Source organism: Strix uralensis, unplaced genomic scaffold, assembly GCF_047716275.1.
Source record: "Strix uralensis isolate ZFMK-TIS-50842 unplaced genomic scaffold, bStrUra1 scaffold_85, whole genome shotgun sequence".
Classification (NCBI taxonomy): Eukaryota; Metazoa; Chordata; class Aves; order Strigiformes; family Strigidae; genus Strix; species Strix uralensis.
This window is the reverse complement of record NW_027436735.1, coordinates 142,951-157,245: the sequence shown is the minus strand read 5'-3', so window position 1 is coordinate 157,245 and position 14,295 is coordinate 142,951.

Here is a 14,295-nt window from a genome sequence, read left to right as displayed (position 1 = left end):
AACACTAACACTTGTTCAGAACGAAAGAAAGCACAGAGCCCCAGATTTGCTGTTGTCCTGGAGAGCTTGCAGAGCACTGGGGAAAGGCAGGCAGAGAATTCCCTGCTAGCACCTTCTCTGTGCCTGGGAAGCAGAAGTGTTCCCATTGCTTCGCAGAATCGCTTTTGTGCAGAAAACACTAACACTTGTTCAGAACGAAAGAAAGCACAGAGCCCCAGATTTTATGTTGTGCTGGAGAGCTTGCAGAGCACTGGGGAAAGGCAGGCAGAGAATTCCCTGCTAGCACCTTCTCTGTGCCTGTTCACATTGCTTCGCAGAATCGCTTTTGTGCAGAAAACAGTAACACTTGTTCAGACGAAAGAAAGCACACAGCCCCAGATTCTATGTTGTCCTGGAGAGCTTGCAGAGCACTGGGGAAAGGCAGGCAGAGAATTCCCTGCTAGCACCTTCTCTGTGCCTGGGAAGCAGAAGTGTTCACATTGCTTGGCAGAATCACTTTTCTGCAGAAAACAGTAACACTTGTTCAGAAGGAAAGAAAGCACAGAGCCCCAGATTTTATGTTGTCCTGGAGAGCTTGCAGAGCACTGGGGAAAGGCAGGCAGAGAATTCCCTGCTAGCACCTTCTCTGTGCCTGGGAAACAGAAGTGTTCCCATTGCTTCGCAGAATCGCTTTTGTGCAGAAAACACTAACACTTGTTCAGAACGAAAGAAAGCACAGAGCCACAGATTTTATGTTGTGCTGGAGAGCTTGCAGAGCACTGGGGAAAGGCAGGCAGAGAATTCCCTGCTAGCACCTTCTCTGTGCCTGGGAAGCAGAAGTGTTCCCATTGCTTCGCAGAATCGCTTTTGTGCAGAAAACAGTAACACTTGTTCAGAACGAAAGAAAGCACAGAGCCCCAGATTTTATGTTGTCCTGGAGAGCTTGCAGAGCACTGGGGAAAGGCAGGCAGAGAATTCCCTGCTAGCACCTTCTCTGTGCCTGTTCACATTGCTTCGCAGAATCGCTTTTGTGCAGAAAACAGTAACACTTGTTCAGACGAAAGAAAGCACAGAGCCCCAGATTCTATGTTGTCCTGGAGAGCTTGCAGAGCACTGGGGAAAGGCAGGCAGAGAATTCCCTGCTAGCACCTTCTCTGTGCCTGGGAAGCAGAAGTGTTCACATTGCTTGGCAGAATCACTTTTCTGCAGAAAACAGTAACACTTGTTCAGAACGAAAGAAAGCACAGAGCCCCAGATTTTATGTTGTCCTGGAGAGCTTGCAGAGCACTGGGGAAAGGCAGGCAGAGAATTCCCTGCTAGCACCTTCTCTGTGCCTGGGAAGCAGAAGTGTTCAGATTTCTTAGCATTATCGTTTTTGTGCAGAAAACAGTAACACTTGTTCAGAAGGAAAGAAAGCACAGAGCCCCATATTTTATGTTGTGCTGGAGAGCTTGCAGAGTACTGGGGAAAAGCAGGCAGAGAATTCCCTGCTAGCACGTTCTCTGTGCCTGGGAAACAGAAGTGTTCACATTGCTTCGCAGAATCGCTTTTGTGCAGAAAACAGTAACACTTGTTCAGAACGAAAGAAAGCACAGAGCCCCAGATTTTATGTTGTCCTGGAGAGCTTGCAGAGCACTGGGGAAAGGCAGGCAGAGAATTCCCTGCTAGCACCTTCTCTGTGCCTGGGAAACAGAAGTGTTCACATTGCTTCGCAGAATCGCTTTTGTGCAGAAAACAGTAACACTTGTTCAGAACGAAAGAAAGCACAGAGCCCCAGATTTTATGTTGTCCTGGAGAGCTTGCAGAGCACTGGGGAAAGGCAGGCAGAGAATTCCCTGCTAGCACCTTCTCTGTGCCTGGGAAGCAGAAGTGTTCACATTGCTTCGCAGAATCGCTTTTGTGCCGAAAACAGTAACACTTGTTCAGACGAAAGAAAGCACAGAGCCCCAGATTCTATGTTGTCCTGGAGAGCTTGCAGAGCACTGGGGAAAGGCAGGCAGAGAATTCCCTGCTAGCACCTTCTCTGTGCCTGGGAAGCAGAAGTGTTCACATTGCTTGGCAGAATCACTTTTCTGCAGAAAACAGTAACACTTGTTCAGAAGGAAAGAAAGCACAGAGCCCCAGATTTTATGTTGTGCTGGAGAGCTTGCAGAGCACTGGGGAAAGGCAGGCAGAGAATTCCCTGCTAGCACCTTCTCTGTGCCTGGGAAGCAGAAGTGTTCCCATTGCTTCGCAGAATCGCTTTTGTGCAGAAAACACTAACACTTGTTCAGAACGAAAGAAAGCACAGAGCCCCAGATTTTATGTTGTCATGGAGAGCTTGCAGAGCACTGGGGAAAGGCAGGCAGAGAATTCCCTGCTAGCACCTTCTCTGTGCCTGTTCACATTGCTTCGCAGAATCGCTTTTGTGCAGAAAACAGTAACACTTGTTCAGACGAAAGAAAGCACAGAGCCCCAGATTCTATGTTGTCCTGGAGAGCTTGCAGAGCACTGGGGAAAGGCAGGCAGAGAATTCCCTGCTAGCACCTTCTCTGTGCCTGGGAAGCAGAAGTGTTCACATTGCTTGGCAGAATCACTTTTCTGCAGAAAACAGTAACACTTGTTCAGAAGGAAAGAAAGCACAGAGCCCCAGATTTTATGTTGTGCTGGAGAGCTTGCAGAGCACTGGGGAAAGGCAGGCAGAGAATTCCCTGCTAGCACCTTCTCTGTGCCTGGGAAGCAGAAGTGTTCCCATTGCTTCGCAGAATCGCTTTTGTGCAGAAAACACTAACACTTGTTCAGAACGAAAGAAAGCACAGAGCCCCAGATTTTATGTTGTCATGGAGAGCTTGCAGAGCACTGGGGAAAGGCAGGCAGACAATTCCCTGCTAGCACCTTCTCTGTGCCTGGGAAGCAGAAGTCTTCACATTGCTTCGCAGAATCGCTTTTGTGCAGAAAACAGTAACACTTGTTCAGAACGAAAGAAAGCACAGAGCCCCAGATTTGCTGTTGTCCTGGAGAGCTTGCAGAGCACTGGGGAAAGGCAGGCAGAGAATTCCCTGCTAGCACCTTCTCTGTGCCTGGGAAGCAGAAGTGTTCCCATTGCTTCGCAGAATCGCTTTTGTGCAGAAAACACTAACACTTGTTCAGAACGAAAGAAAGCACAGAGCCCCAGATTTTATGTTGTGCTGGAGAGCTTGCAGAGCACTGGGGAAAGGCAGGCAGAGAATTCCCTGCTAGCACCTTCTCTGTGCCTGTTCACATTGCTTCGCAGAATCGCTTTTGTGCAGAAAACAGTAACACTTGTTCAGACGAAAGAAAGCACAGAGCCCCAGATTCTATGTTGTCCTGGAGAGCTTGCAGAGCACTGGGGAAAGGCAGGCAGAGAATTCCCTGCTAGCACCTTCTCTGTGCCTGGGAAGCAGAAGTGTTCACATTGCTTGGCAGAATCACTTTTCTGCAGAAAACAGTAACACTTGTTCAGAAGGAAAGAAAGCACAGAGCCCCAGATTTTATGTTGTGCTGGAGAGCTTGCAGAGCACTGGGGAAAGGCAGGCAGAGAATTCCCTGCTAGCACCTTCTCTGTGCCTGGGAAGCAGAAGTGTTCCCATTGCTTCGCAGAATCGCTTTTGTGCAGAAAACAATAACACTTGTTCAGAACGAAAGAAAGCACAGAGCCCCAGATTTTATGTTGTCCTGGAGAGCTTGCAGAGCACTGGGGAAAGGCAGGCAGAGAATTCCCTGCTAGCACCTTCTCTGTGCCTGGGAAACAGAAGTGTTCGCATTGCTTCGCAGAATCGCTTTTGTGCAGAAAACAGTAACACTTGTTCAGAACGAAAGAAAGCACAGAGCCCCAGATTTTATGTTGTCCTGGAGAGCTTGCAGAGCACTGGGGAAAGGCAGGCAGAGAATTCCCTGCTAGCACCTTCTCTGTGCCTGGGAAACAGAAGTGTTCCCATTGCTTCGCAGAATCGCTTTTGTGCAGAAAACAGTAACACTTGTTCAGAACGAAAGAAAGCACAGAGCCCCAGATTTTATGTTGTCCTGGAGAGCTTGCAGAGCACTGGGGAAAGGCAGGCAGAGAATTCCCTGCTAGCACCTTCTCTGTGCCTGTTCACATTGCTTCGCAGAATCGCTTTTGTGCAGAAAACAGTAACACTTGTTCAGACGAAAGAAAGCACAGAGCCCCAGATTTTATGTTGTCCTGGAGAGCTTGCAGAGCACTGGGGAAAGGCAGGCAGAGAATTCCCTGCTAGCACCTTCTCTGTGCCTGGGAAACAGAAGTGTTCACATTGCTTCGCAGAATCACTTTTGTGCAGAAAACAGTAACACTTGTTCAGAAGGAAAGAAAGCACAGAGCCCCAGATTTTATGTTGTGCTGGAGAGCTTGCAGAGCACTGGGGAAAGGCAGGCAGACAATTCCCTGCTAGCACCTTCTCTGTGCCTGGGAAGCAGAAGTCTTCACATTGCTTCGCAGAGTCGCTTTTGTGCAGAAAACACTAACACTTGTTCAGAACGAAAGAAAGCACAGAGCCCCAGATTTGCTGTTGTCCTGGAGAGCTTGCAGAGCACTGGGGAAAGGCAGGCAGAGAATTCCCTGCTAGCACCTTCTCTGTGCCTGGGAAGCAGAAGTGTTCCCATTGCTTCGCAGAATCGCTTTTGTGCAGAAAACACTAACACTTGTTCAGAACGAAAGAAAGCACAGAGCCCCAGATTTTATGTTGTGCTGGAGAGCTTGCAGAGCACTGGGGAAAAGCAGGCAGAGAATTCCCTGCTAGCACCTTCTCTGTGCCTGTTCACATTGCTTCGCAGAATCGCTTTTGTGCAGAAAACAGTAACACTTGTTCAGACGAAAGAAAGCACACAGCCCCAGATTCTATGTTGTCCTGGAGAGCTTGCAGAGCACTGGGGAAAGGCAGGCAGAGAATTCCCTGCTAGCACCTTCTCTGTGCCTGGGAAGCAGAAGTGTTCACATTGCTTGGCAGAATCACTTTTCTGCAGAAAACAGTAACACTTGTTCAGAAGGAAAGAAAGCACAGAGCCCCAGATTTTATGTTGTCCTGGAGAGCTTGCAGAGCACTGGGGAAAGGCAGGCAGAGAATTCCCTGCTAGCACCTTCTCTGTGCCTGGGAAACAGAAGTGTTCCCATTGCTTCGCAGAATCGCTTTTGTGCAGAAAACACTAACACTTGTTCAGAACGAAAGAAAGCACAGAGCCACAGATTTTATGTTGTGCTGGAGAGCTTGCAGAGCACTGGGGAAAGGCAGGCAGAGAATTCCCTGCTAGCACCTTCTCTGTGCCTGGGAAGCAGAAGTGTTCCCATTGCTTCGCAGAATCGCTTTTGTGCAGAAAACAGTAACACTTGTTCAGAACGAAAGAAAGCACAGAGCCCCAGATTTTATGTTGTCCTGGAGAGCTTGCAGAGCACTGGGGAAAGGCAGGCAGAGAATTCCCTGCTAGCACCTTCTCTGTGCCTGTTCACATTGCTTCGCAGAATCGCTTTTGTGCAGAAAACAGTAACACTTGTTCAGACGAAAGAAAGCACAGAGCCCCAGATTCTATGTTGTCCTGGAGAGCTTGCAGAGCACTGGGGAAAGGCAGGCAGAGAATTCCCTGCTAGCACCTTCTCTGTGCCTGGGAAGCAGAAGTGTTCACATTGCTTGGCAGAATCACTTTTCTGCAGAAAACAGTAACACTTGTTCAGAACGAAAGAAAGCACAGAGCCCCAGATTTTATGTTGTCCTGGAGAGCTTGCAGAGCACTGGGGAAAGGCAGGCAGAGAATTCCCTGCTAGCACCTTCTCTGTGCCTGGGAAGCAGAAGTGTTCAGATTTCTTAGCATTATCGTTTTTGTGCAGAAAACAGTAACACTTGTTCAGAAGGAAAGAAAGCACAGAGCCCCATATTTTATGTTGTGCTGGAGAGCTTGCAGAGTACTGGGGAAAAGCAGGCAGAGAATTCCCTGCTAGCACGTTCTCTGTGCCTGGGAAACAGAAGTGTTCACATTGCTTCGCAGAATCGCTTTTGTGCAGAAAACAGTAACACTTGTTCAGAACGAAAGAAAGCACAGAGCCCCAGATTTTATGTTGTCCTGGAGAGCTTGCAGAGCACTGGGGAAAGGCAGGCAGAGAATTCCCTGCTAGCACCTTCTCTGTGCCTGGGAAACAGAAGTGTTCACATTGCTTCGCAGAATCGCTTTTGTGCAGAAAACAGTAACACTTGTTCAGAACGAAAGAAAGCACAGAGCCCCAGATTTTATGTTGTCCTGGAGAGCTTGCAGAGCACTGGGGAAAGGCAGGCAGAGAATTCCCTGCTAGCACCTTCTCTGTGCCTGGGAAGCAGAAGTGTTCACATTGCTTCGCAGAATCGCTTTTGTGCCGAAAACAGTAACACTTGTTCAGACGAAAGAAAGCACAGAGCCCCAGATTCTATGTTGTCCTGGAGAGCTTGCAGAGCACTGGGGAAAGGCAGGCAGAGAATTCCCTGCTAGCACCTTCTCTGTGCCTGGGAAGCAGAAGTGTTCCCATTGCTTCGCAGAATCGCTTTTGTGCAGAAAACAGTAACACTTGTTCAGAACGAAAGAAAGCACAGAGCCCCAGATTTTATGTTGTCCTGGAGAGCTTGCAGAGCACTGGGGAAAGGCAGGCAGAGAATTCCCTGCTAGCACCTTCTCTGTGCCTGGGAAACAGAAGTGTTCTCATTGCTTCGCAGAATCGCTTTTGTGCAGAAAACAGTAACACTTGTTCAGAACGAAAGAAAGCACAGAGCCCCAGATTTTATGTTGTCCTGGAGAGCTTGCAGAGCACTGGGGAAAGGCAGGCAGAGAATTCCCTGCTAGCACCTTCTCTGTGCCTGTTCACATTGCTTCGCAGAATCGCTTTTGTGCAGAAAACAGTAACACTTGTTCAGACGAAAGAAAGCACAGAGCCCCAGATTCTATGTTGTCCTGGAGAGCTTGCAGAGCACTGGGGAAAGGCAGGCAGAGAATTCCCTGCTAGCACCTTCTCTGTGCCTGGGAAACAGAAGTGTTCACATTGCTTCGCCGAATCGCTTTTGTGCAGAAAACAGTAACACTTGGTCAGGAAGAAAGAAAGCACAGAGCCCCAGATTTTATGTTGTCCTGGAGAGCTTGCAGAGCACTGGGGAAAGGCAGGCAGAGAATTCCCTGCTAGCACCTTCTCTGTGCCTGGGAAACAGAAGTGTTCAGATTTCTTAGCAGTATCGTTTTTGTGCAGAAAACAGTAACACTTGTTCAGAAGGAAAGAAAGCACAGAGCCCCAGATTTTATGTTGTGCTGGAGAGCTTGCAGAGTACTGGGGAAAAGCAGGCAGAGAATTCCCTGCTAGCACGTTCTCTGTGCCTGGGAAACAGAAGTGTTCACATTGCTTCGCAGAATCGCTTTTGTGCAGAAAACAGTAACACTTGTTCAGAACGAAAGAAAGCACAGAGCCCCAGATTTTATGTTGTGCTGGAGAGCTTGCAGAGCACTGGGGAAAGGCAGGCAGACAATTCCCTGCTAGCACCTTCTCTGTGCCTGGGAAGCAGAAGTCTTCACATTGCTTCGCAGAATCGCTTTTGTGCAGAAAACAGTAACACTTGTTCAGAAGGAAAGAAAGCACAGAGCCCCATATTTATGTTGTGCTGGAGAGCTTGCAGAGTACTGGGGAAAAGCAGGCAGAGAATTCCCTGCTAGCACCTTCTCTGTGCCTGGGAAACAGAAGTGTTCACATTGCTTGGCAGAATCGCTTTTGTGCAGAAAACAGTAACACTTGTTCAGAACAAAAGAAAGCACAGAGCCCCAGATTTTATGTTGTCCTGGAGAGCTTGCAGAGCACTGGGGAAAGGCAGGCAGAGAATTCCCTGCTAGCACCTTCTCTGTGCCTGGGAAACAGAAGTGTTCACATTGCTTCGCAGAATCGCTTTTGTGCAGAAAACAGTAACACTTGTTCAGAACGAAAGAAAGCACAGAGCCCCAGATTTTATGTTGTCATGGAGAGCTTGCAGAGCACTGGGGAAAGGCAGGCAGACAATTCCCTGCTAGCACCTTCTCTGTGCCTGGGAAGCAGAAGTCTTCACATTGCTTCGCAGAATCGCTTTTGTGCAGAAAACAGTAACACTTGTTCAGAACGAAAGAAAGCACAGAGCCCCAGATTTGCTGTTGTCCTGGAGAGCTTGCAGAGCACTGGGGAAAGGCAGGCAGAGAATTCCCTGCTAGCACCTTCTCTGTGCCTGGGAAGCAGAAGTGTTCCCATTGCTTCGCAGAATCGCTTTTGTGCAGAAAACAGTAACAGTTGTTCAGAAGGAAAGAAAGCACAGAGCCCCATATTTTATGTTGTGCTGGAGAGCTTGCAGAGCACTGGGGAAAGGCAGGCAGAGAATTCCCTGCTAGCACCTTCTCTGTGCCTGGGAAGCAGAAGTGTTCGCATTGCTTCGCAGAATCGCTTTTGTGCAGAAAACACTAACACTTGTTCAGAACGAAAGAAAGCACAGAGCCCCAGATTTTATGTTGTGCTGGAGAGCTTGCAGAGCACTGGGGAAAGGCAGGCAGAGAATTCCCTGCTAGCACCTTCTCTGTGCCTGGGAAGCAGAAGTCTTCACATTGCTTCGCAGAATCGCTTTTGTGCAGAAAACAGTAACACTTGTTCAGAACGAAAGAAAGCACAGAGCCCCAGATTTTATGTTGTCCTGGAGAGCTTGCAGAGCACTGGGGAAAGGCAGGCAGAGAATTCCCTGCTAGCACCTTCTCTGTGCCTGGGAAACAGAAGTGTTCGCATTGCTTCGCAGAATCGCTTTTGTGCAGAAAACAGTAACACTTGTTCAGAACGAAAGAAAGCACAGAGCCCCAGATTTTATGTTGTCCTGGAGAGCTTGCAGAGCACTGGGGAAAGGCAGGCAGAGAATTCCCTGCTAGCACCTTCTCTGTGCCTGGGAAACAGAAGTGTTCACATTGCTTCGCAGAATCGCTTTTGTGCAGAAAACAGTAACACTTGTTCAGAACGAAAGAAAGCACAGAGCCCCAGATTTTATGTTGTCCTGGAGAGCTTGCAGAGCACTGGGGAAAGGCAGGCAGAGAATTCCCTGCTAGCACCTTCTCTGTGCCTGGGAAGCAGAAGTGTTCACATTGCTTCGCAGAATCGCTTTTGTGCCGAAAACAGTAACACTTGTTCAGACGAAAGAAAGCACAGAGCCCCAGATTCTATGTTGTCCTGGAGAGCTTGCAGAGCACTGGGGAAAGGCAGGCAGAGAATTCCCTGCTAGCACCTTCTCTGTGCCTGGGAAACAGAAGTGTTCAGATTTCTTAGCAGTATCGTTTTTGTGCAGAAAACAGTAACACTTGTTCAGAACGAAAGAAAGCACAGAGCCCCAGATTTTATGTTGTGCTGGAGAGCTTGCAGAGTACTGGGGAAAAGCAGGCAGAGAATTCCCTGCTAGCACGTTCTCTGTGCCTGGGAAACAGAAGTGTTCACATTGCTTCGCAGAATCGCTTTTGTGCAGAAAACAGTAACACTTGTTCAGAACAAAAGAAAGCACAGAGCCCCAGATTTTATGTTGTCCTGGAGAGCTTGCAGAGCACTGGGGAAAGGCAGGCAGAGAATTCCCTGCTAGCACCTTCTCTGTGCCTGGGAAACAGAAGTGTTCACATTGCTTCGCAGAATCGCTTTTGTGCAGAAAACAGTAACACTTGTTCAGAACGAAAGAAAGCACAGAGCCCCAGATTTTATGTTGTGCTGGAGAGCTTGCAGAGCACTGGGGAAAGGCAGGCAGAGAATTCCCTGCTAGCACCTTCTCTGTGCCTGGGAAGCAGAAGTCTTCACATTGCTTCGCAGAATCGCTTTTGTGCAGAAAACAGTAACACTTGTTCAGAACGAAAGAAAGCACAGAGCCCCAGATTTGCTGTTGTCCTGGAGAGCTTGCAGAGCACTGGGGAAAGGCAGGCAGAGAATTCCCTGCTAGCACCTTCTCTGTGCCTGGGAAGCAGAAGTGTTCCCATTGCTTCGCAGAATCGCTTTTGTGCAGAAAACACTAACACTTGTTCAGAACGAAAGAAAGCACAGAGCCCCAGATTTTATGTTGTCCTGGAGAGCTTGCAGAGCACTGGGGAAAGGCAGGCAGAGAATTCCCTGCTAGCACCTTCTCTGTGCCTGGGAAGCAGAAGTGTTCACATTGCTTGGCAGAATCACTTTTCTGCAGAAAACAGTAACACTTGTTCAGAAGGAAAGAAAGCACAGAGCCCCATATTTTATGTTGTGCTGGAGAGCTTGCAGAGTACTGGGGAAAAGCAGGCAGAGAATTCCCTGCTAGCACGTTCTCTGTGCCTGGGAAACAGAAGTGTTCACATTGCTTCGCAGAATCGCTTTTGTGCAGAAAACAGTAACACTTGTTCAGAACGAAAGAAAGCACAGAGCCCCAGATTTTATGTTGTCCTGGAGAGCTTGCAGAGCACTGGGGAAAAGCAGGCAGAGAATTCCCTGCTAGCACCTTCTCTGTGCCTGGGAAACAGAAGTGTTCACATTGCTTCGCAGAATCGCTTTTGTGCAGAAAACAGTAACACTTGTTCAGAACGAAAGAAAGCACAGAGCCCCAGATTTTATGTTGTGCTGGAGAGCTTGCAGAGCACTGGGGAAAGGCAGGCAGAGAATTCCCTGCTAGCACCTTCTCTGTGCCTGGGAAGCAGAAGTGTTCGCATTGCTTCGCAGAATCGCTTTTGTGCAGAAAACACTAACACTTGTTCAGAACGAAAGAAAGCACAGAGCCCCAGATTTTATGTTGTGCTGGAGAGCTTGCAGAGCACTGGGGAAAGGCAGGCAGAGAATTCCCTGCTAGCACCTTCTCTGTGCCTGGGAAGCAGAAGTCTTCACATTGCTTCGCAGAATCGCTTTTGTGCAGAAAACAGTAACACTTGTTCAGAACGAAAGAAAGCACAGAGCCCCAGATTTTATGTTGTCCTGGAGAGCTTGCAGAGCACTGGGGAAAGGCAGGCAGAGAATTCCCTGCTAGCACCTTCTCTGTGCCTGTTCACATTGCTTCGCAGAATCGCTTTTGTGCAGAAAACAGTAACACTTGTTCAGACGAAAGAAAGCACAGAGCCCCAGATTCTATGTTGTCCTGGAGAGCTTGCAGAGCACTGGGGAAAGGCAGGCAGAGAATTCCCTGCTAGCACCTTCTCTGTGCCTGGGAAGCAGAAATCTTCACATTGCTTCGCAGAATCGCTTTTGTGCAGAAAACAATAACACTTGTTCAGAACGAAAGAAAGCACAGAGCCCCAGATTTTATGTTGTCCTGGAGAGCTTGCAGAGCACTGGGGAAAGGCAGGCAGAGAATTCCCTGCTAGCACCTTCTCTGTGCCTGGGAAACAGAAGTGTTCGCATTGCTTCGCAGAATCGCTTTTGTGCAGAAAACAGTAACACTTGTTCAGAACGAAAGAAAGCACAGAGCCCCAGATTTTATGTTGTCCTGGAGAGCTTGCAGAGCACTGGGGAAAGGCAGGCAGAGAATTCCCTGCTAGCACCTTCTCTGTGCCTGGGAAACAGAAGTGTGCACATTGCTTCGCAGAATCGCTTTTGTGCAGAAAACAGTAACACTTGTTCAGAACGAAAGAAAGCACAGAGCCCCAGATTTTATGTTGTCCTGGAGAGCTTGCAGAGCACTGGGGAAAGGCAGGCAGAGAATTCCCTGCTAGCACCTTCTCTGTGCCTGGGAAGCAGAAGTGTTCACATTGCTTCGCAGAATCGCTTTAGTGCCGAAAACAGTAACACTTGTTCAGAACGAAAGAAAGCACAGAGCCCCAGATTTTATGTTGTCCTGGAGAGCTTGCAGAGCACTGGGGAAAGGCAGGCAGAGAATTCCCTGCTAGCACCTTCTCTGTGCCTGGGAAACAGAAGTGTTCGCATTGCTTCGCAGAATCGCTTTTGTGCAGAAAACAGTAACACTTGTTCAGAACGAAAGAAAGCACAGAGCCCCAGATTTTATGTTGTCCTGGAGAGCTTGCAGAGCACTGGGGAAAGGCAGGCAGAGAATTCCCTGCTAGCACCTTCTCTGTGCCTGGGAAACAGAAGTGTTCACATTGCTTCGCAGAATCGCTTTTGTGCAGAAAACAGTAACACTTGTTCAGAACGAAAGAAAGCACAGAGCCCCAGATTTTATGTTGTCCTGGAGAGCTTGCAGAGCACTGGGGAAAGGCAGGCAGAGAATTCCCTGCTAGCACCTTCTCTGTGCCTGTTCACATTGCTTCGCAGAATCGCTTTTGTGCAGAAAACAGTAACACTTGTTCAGACGAAAGAAAGCACAGAGCCCCAGATTCTATGTTGTCCTGGAGAGCTTGCAGAGCACTGGGGAAAGGCAGGCAGAGAATTCCCTGCTAGCACCTTCTCTGTGCCTGGGAAACAGAAGTGTTCACATTGCTTCGCCGAATCGCTTTTGTGCAGAAAACAGTAACACTTGGTCAGGAAGAAAGAAAGCACAGAGCCCCAGATTTTATGTTGTCCTGGAGAGCTTGCAGAGCACTGGGGAAAGGCAGGCAGAGAATTCCCTGCTAGCACCTTCTCTGTGCCTGGGAAACAGAAGTGTTCAGTTTTCTTAGCAGTATCGTTTTTGTGCAGAAAACAGTAACACTTGTTCAGAAGGAAAGAAAGCACAGAGCCCCATATTTTATGTTGTGCTGGAGAGCTTGCAGAGTACTGGGGAAAAGCAGGCAGAGAATTCCCTGCTAGCACGTTCTCTGTGCCTGGGAAACAGAAGTGTTCACATTGCTTCGCAGAATCGCTTTTGTGCAGAAAACACTAACACTTGTTCAGAACAAAAGAAAGCACAGAGCCCCAGATTCTATGTTGTGCTGGAGAGCTTGCAGAGCACTGGGGAAAGGCAGGCAGAGAATTCCCTGCTAGCACCTTCTCTGTGCCTGGGAAACAGAAGTGTTCACATTGCTTCGCAGAATCGCTTTTGTGCAGAAAACAGTAACACTTGTTCAGAACGAAAGAAAGCACAGAGCCCCAGATTTTATGTTGTCATGGAGAGCTTGCAGAGCACTGGGGAAAGGCAGGCAGACAATTCCCTGCTAGCACCTTCTCTGTGCCTGGGAAGCAGAAGTCTTCACATTGCTTCGCAGAATCGCTTTTGTGCAGAAAACAGTAACACTTGTTCAGAACGAAAGAAAGCACAGAGCCCCAGATTTGCTGTTGTCCTGGAGAGCTTGCAGAGCACTGGGGAAAGGCAGGCAGAGAATTCCCTGCTAGCACCTTCTCTGTGCCTGGGAAGCAGAAGTGTTCCCATTGCTTCGCAGAATCGCTTTTGTGCAGAAAACACTAACACTTGTTCAGAACGAAAGAAAGCACAGAGCCCCAGATTTTATGTTGTGCTGGAGAGCTTGCAGAGCACTGGGGAAAGGCAGGCAGAGAATTCCCTGCTAGCACCTTCTCTGTGCCTGTTCACATTGCTTCGCAGAATCGCTTTTGTGCAGAAAACAGTAACACTTGTTCAGACGAAAGAAAGCACAGAGCCCCAGATTCTATGTTGTCCTGGAGAGCTTGCAGAGCACTGGGGAAAGGCAGGCAGAGAATTCCCTGCTAGCACCTTCTCTGTGCCTGGGAAGCAGAAGTGTTCACATTGCTTGGCAGAATCACTTTTCTGCAGAAAACAGTAACACTTGTTCAGAAGGAAAGAAAGCACAGAGCCCCAGATTTTATGTTGTGCTGGAGAGCTTGCAGAGCACTGGGGAAAGGCAGGCAGAGAATTCCCTGCTAGCACCTTCTCTGTGCCTGGGAAGCAGAAGTGTTCCCATTGCTTCGCAGAATCGCTTTTGTGCAGAAAACACTAACACTTGTTCAGAACGAAAGAAAGCACAGAGCCCCAGATTTTATGTTGTCATGGAGAGCTTGCAGAGCACTGGGGAAAGGCAGGCAGACAATTCCCTGCTAGCACCTTCTCTGTGCCTGGGAAGCAGAAGTCTTCACATTGCTTCGCAGAATCGCTTTTGTGCAGAAAACAGTAACACTTGTTCAGAACGAAAGAAAGCACAGAGCCCCAGATTTGCTGTTGTCCTGGAGAGCTTGCAGAGCACTGGGGAAAGGCAGGCAGAGAATTCCCTGCTAGCACCTTCTCTGTGCCTGGGAAGCAGAAGTGTTCCCATTGCTTCGCAGAATCGCTTTTGTGCAGAAAACACTAACACTTGTTCAGAACGAAAGAAAGCACAGAGCCCCAGATTTTATGTTGTGCTGGAGAGCTTGCAGAGCACTGGGGAAAGGCAGGCAGAGAATTCCCTGCTAGCACCTTCTCTGTGCCTGTTCACATTGCTTCGCAGAATCGCTTTTGTGCAGAAAACAGTAACACTTGTTCAGACGAA